We start from the raw sequence: 6,215 nt of genomic DNA on the forward strand, positions 1-6,215 counted from the left end.
ACCTATGTAATCTTGCATAGGGATTATAGAACTGTAGGAAGCATATCTAAATATCTATCTAATATCTATCATCTATCTATCTATCTATCTATCTATTTATCTATCTACTATCTATCTATGTTATGTCTTTCTTTCTTTATCTGTCTGCGTCCGGTTTGTCTATCTTCCCAGCATATATTTGAAACTTTCTATAGCATCACTTCTTCCTCTGTCACTATCTATCTATCTATCTATCTGTCTGTCTGTCTGTCTGTCTGTCTATCCATCATCTATCTATCTATCTATCTATCTATCTATCTATCTATCTATCATCTATCTATCCATCCATCCATCCATCCATCCATCTATCTATCTATCTATCTATCTATCTATCTATCTATCTATCTATCTATCTATCATCTATCTATCATCTATCTATCATCTATCTATCTATCTATCTGCACTCATGCCTGTTTGTCTGTCTTCAGTTTTCTTTCGTTCTTTCTTTTTTACTTCATCCTGTTTGTCTATCTTTTATTATCTATCTACTATCTATTTACCTATGAAATCTTGCATAGGGATTATAGAACTGTAGGAAGCATATTTAAATATCTATCTATCATATATATAATTTATCTATATACTGTCTGTAGATTGGCTCAAGAGCGGCTACACCTCATTGCCCTGATATCCTGACAATTTAGCCCCTAATTTTGCAGTGAATTATATGGCGTGACCACCCTTCCCTTAAATCTCCGGTGCAGTCACATCTGACGCATGGTGCAAAGCGGCGTTCCGCTGGTTTTTTCTCCCAGTTATGGTAATAAAACAGCCTGGCGGTAATGAAGTGAGTCGCTGTGCTTGGTACAAAGCCTCGGAAATGGCATTGGTGGGGAGAGGCAGAACCTGCAGAAGCCTGTGTGACCTGACAAGACCTAATGGATTTCATACCCTGGGGGCTGTGTCAGGCTTTGCTTTTCCAATGCATACATTTATGTAATATGCACGCGCCATGTGTCCGAGGGAGGCTGCAATCTGGAAAGCCATTTTGCTGGGATATAGAATTTCACAGTTAAGAAATAAGGAAACCTGAAAATAGCAAGGATTGTTGTTTCACATTTTCTAATGATATATTGCACCTCAGATTACAAATCCTACCAAGCAGCCCCACCCCCCGTTGGTTTTATTTTGAATTATTTTATTTTCCCCTTTGATTTTGCTTCCTTGTTAGAGAAAACATAAACTTTAATGCCATTTGTCTGAATGAACCGTGTCTCTAACAGGGAAACTGCGATAGCAATGAAAGTAATTGCAGCCCATTTATATAAGGGCCACGCCTCTTATTCCTATTATCCTTTTTGTATTGATCTTGGGGGCTATTTATATAGTCCGAGCAGCGCATATTTTTTTCACAAATGGTTATTTTTGTTCTGCCCGTCTTTATTTTTTGGCAAATCGCAACGGAATGGGAATTGCGCACAAAAATGTGCAAATAAAATTGCTCTTTGCGTGTTTATTGTGCGTGAATATGGCGCTAATTTTCGCGGATATAAATTCGCAAGTTGCTAAATCAGCCACCAGAGTTGTGGTGTAATTGGAGTGCGCGCATAGATATTCACAATTTGGGAATATGCCATAATTAAAAGCTTTCGCACTGCAAATAAAAATGTGCAATTTTGCTTGTACATTTGATTGTCCAGCTTTATAATTATAAACACAGGGCAAATATTTTCATTGCACTGTAAAAATGTTATAAATGACTCCCCTTGTCTTTTCAGCTTTGCACAGAACTCCATTGTTGTTTTTCTTGCTGCCCATAACCCTCCTGGCTTCCTTTATATGCCTCCTCTATCTCTATAATCCCTATGCAAACACCCGGTATAGCAGCGGTTTTAACTCAGTTTTAAGGTCTAGCATGTGATCAAGTTTTTTTCTACCCCCGCCCACTTCTGATGATGTCACTTTAGGCAAGAGCACTTCCTGCAGTTTGCAGGTAAGGCAGTTGCAGGTTGGGTAGCGGGTATAAAAGCAGGTTGTTGGTCCTGTTCTCCTGCTGATCTGGCTGACTATTTTGAGACTCAAAAAACTCCCCCCAATGTAACCGTAGTTGACTGTCCTCAGCCTTCATCCTGCCTTCAGCCTTCATCCTCCATCCTGCCCTTGTGATGTTGATAAAGAAAGGAGCATCACTGTACAATGCATTGTGGGTAATGTAGTTCCTGCATGCTGTCTGTAAGCTCTGGGGAAGTTGTTACAATTTGTAACATCAATGTTTTAGTCCCTCCTCCCCTGCCAGGATTTCAAATGATGCAGAAAGAGAAGAACTGTTTTGCAGCTGGATTTCAGCATATAAAAATGGTATTTATTCCTACTTTTCAAAGGAACAGATGACAGTGATAGGGATATTAGGGGTTTCTGTGTTGGGTGGGGCTCTTTAACAAATTTTATTCAGAAGCCGGAGTTCCTTTTTAACATGTGCAGTTGATAAATGGGGGGGGGGGGGGGGTGTTGCTCATTCATTTTCAGTCTTCTTCAGTCTTGCTTTACCCTGTCATCGTCAAAATACACGACTACCCCCTTTTTGCAGGTTGAATGGAAAATCCCACTTTAGTAAACGGACCCTTTATTGTTTAGTTGCAGTGATACTATTACGAGCGATATATTGGGAATTTTGATGAAAGAAATAAGAATGTTAGCAAAAATAAGTGTGTTTCATTTCTTCCGGTTACTCATGGCGGCCAATTTTGAAGTCCCCCTCACATATAGATGGCTCCTATGGATTTATTTTAGCCTTGTAGCCCCCATTCAGCCGGTGCGCCGTTAATGAGACATTTCTGCACCCTGGTGCAATGCCGGATCCAAGCCGCAGATATATATCTATATATAAAATCTTTATTTTCTAACTAGAACTCCTGCCTTAGTTGAGTGTATGACTATACACAATTATTCTCAAGCACACGTGTTACTTCTCCAATTCCCTTACCAGCCAGCTGAGCCGCACATGTCAATAGTTTTAAAGGAGCGAATGTGGAATTATTCCGTAATGGTATATGAGACGGAATAATCTACTGTTTAATTGATTTATGCTTTTCATGCTGACACCAAGGTCTTTTCAATTAGGCTTCTCTTTGGGCATATGTTCAGAAGCACCAATGGATCCTGGGAAGGCCCAGATTTGGTATGTGGCCCATGGATAAGGTGTAATACATTATACAGGTATGGGACCTGTTATCCAGAATGCTCGGGACCTGGGGTTTTCTGGATAAGGGGTCTTTCCGTAATCTCCTACCTTAAGTCTACTAAAAAAATATTTAAACAGTAACTAAACCCAATAGGATTGTTTTGCCTCCAGTAAGGGTTGAATAAGGGGTAATTATATCTTAGTTGGGATCAAGTACAGGTACTGTTTTATTATTACAGAGAAAAGGGAATCATTTAACCATTAAATAAACCCAATAGGGCTGTTCTGCCCCCAATAAGGGGTAATTATATCTTAGTTGGGATCAAGTACAGGTACTGTTTTATTATTACAGAGAAAAGGGAATCATTTAACCATTAAATAAACCCAATAGGGCTGTTCTGCCCCCAATAAGGGGTAATTATATCTTAGTTGGGATCAAGTACAGGTACTGTTTTATTATTACAGAGAAAAGGGAATCATTTAACCATTAAATAAACCCAATAGGGCTGTTCTGCCCCCAATAAGGGGTAATTATATCTTAGTTGGGATCAAGTACAGGTACTGTTTTATTATTACAGAGAAAAGGGAATCATTTAACCATTAAATAAACCCAATAGGGCTGTTCTGCCCCCAATAAGGGGTAATTATATCTTAGTTGGGATCAAGTACAGGTACTGTTTTATTATTACAGAGAAAAGGGAATCATTTAACCATTAAATAAACCCAATAGGACTGTTCTGCCCCCAATAAGGGGTAATTATATCTTAGTTGGGATCAAGTACAGGTACTGTTTTATTATTACAGAGAAAAGGGAATCATTTAACCATTAAATAAACCCAATAGGACTGTTCTGCCCCAATAAGGGGTAATTATATCTTAGTTGGGATCAAGTACAGGTACTGTTTTATTATTACAGAGAAAAGGGAATCATTTAACCATTAAATAAACCCAATAGGGCTGTTCTGCCCCCAATAAGGGGTAATTATATCTTAGTTGGGATCAAGTACAGGTACTGTTTTATTATTACAGAGAAAAGGGAATCATTTAACCATTAAATAAACCCAATAGGGCTGTTCTGCCCCCAATAAGGGGTAATTATATCTTAGTTGGGATCAAGTACAGGTACTGTTTTATTATAACAGAGAAAAGGGAATCATTTAACCATTAAATAAACCCAATAGGGCTGTTCTGCCCCCAATAAGGGGTAATTATATCTTAGTTGGGATCAAGTACAGGTACTGTTTTATTATTACAGAGAAAAGGGAATCATTTAACCATTAAATAAACCCAATAGGACTGTTCTGCCCCCAATAAGGGGTAATTATATCTTAGTTGGGATCAAGTACAGGTACTGTTTTATTATTACAGAGAAAAGGGAATCATTTAACCATTAAATAAACCCAATAGGGCTGTTCTGCCCCCAATAAGGGGTAATTATATCTTAGTTGGGATCAAGTACAGGTACTGTTTTATTATTACAGAGAAAACACTATTTTGTAGATCATAAGCTCTTTTGGGCAGGGCTCTCTTCACCTCTTGTATCGGTTACTGATTGCTTTATATGTTACTCTGTATGTCCAATGTATGTAACCCACTTATTGTACAGCGCTGCGGAATATGTTGGCATTTATAAATATATGTTAATAATAATAATAATAATAATAATAATAATAATAATAAAAATAATAATAATAATATTATCCATTTCCCAGAAATAATTTAAGGTATGCTGCTGCCTATACCACTAAAATATGGTATAAATATTGGTGAAGCCTAACAATGCTAATTATCAATAAGAATCCAGAATTACCTTTCAGTATGTTATACAATAAGGCTTTGTCTTCATTACATATTTTTTATTAGCCTTATTCTTCTACATTTTTCAAGCTTTTAAATGGGGGTCACTGACTGCAGCCTCCCCCAAAAAACACTATTGCTCTATGAGGTTACAACTATATTATTGTTACTTTTTATTACTTACCTTTCTATTTATTCTCACTCCTATTGATATTTCAGTCTCTTATTTAAACCACTGCCTGGTTGCTAAGGAAAACAAGACTCTAGCAACCAGCAGCTGAAATTCCAAACTGGAGAACTGCTGAACAAAAAAGCTAAATAACTAAAAAAAAAAAACCCCCCAAAAAATGAAACCCAATTAAAAATTGTATATTAGTGTCTATATCATACTAAAAATTGAAACATGAACAACTCAAATGAGAATAGCATATGAAAATATTCATAATCCAGCTGTATTGATGGCGATGCCAAAGATGATATCGGAAATTGTGTATTTTTAGGTTAGAAGGTTTCTACTAGTGGGATGATGAGCAGAAGTTGGAACCCCAACCAACTAGGGTGCCTGCATGGAACCATCTGCCCTGGGAGAATATCTGTCCTGCAGGCAGTAACTGACTCCTATATTCTCTACATAAAGACGTGGATAGCCTGGAAAAGTTTGTAAGTGGGTAAATATGTAAAGATTCCATAGATGAGGGAATCCCGCGTAATGTTTTTCCACCACCATGTTCCAGGGGGATGCCCCAGTATTTCACGCACACAGCTTGGGAACTTTTCTAAAAAAAAAGTTTATTCTGTCAGTGACGTTTCAGGACAGAGCAATGTGCTGCTTCAAACGTCACTGTTTGATTCGCTATGAATACCTGACGCGTTCCGGGCTGTCTGTTTGTTTGCTGTGGTGTTGCAGTGAATAGAAGAATTTGCTGAATGGCAACCATCCCTCATGTTTATAGTGCACTTATCTGAATGAACTGGAGACTGTAGTCAAACCTGGGAAATATTGTAGGTCTGTTTGTCTTAGTGAAGTTGTTTGCACATGGATAGGAGACTACAGATACACAATACATGGCAGATTTTATTGTTATTTTATCGATGTCTGATCAACTAAACTACCAATCCCCATGGCACGAAAATTATTGGGACGATAATTTGGAGCCCAGACAGAGTCCGTAGTTTTGTATGATTATTTTACTGCGTGTATGGCCAGCATAAGGGCAGATGAGATACAATGTGGATAAACGTAGAGTTATGCACCTGG

Source organism: Xenopus tropicalis, chromosome 9, assembly GCF_000004195.4.
Source record: "Xenopus tropicalis strain Nigerian chromosome 9, UCB_Xtro_10.0, whole genome shotgun sequence".
Taxonomy (NCBI): domain Eukaryota; kingdom Metazoa; phylum Chordata; class Amphibia; order Anura; family Pipidae; genus Xenopus; species Xenopus tropicalis.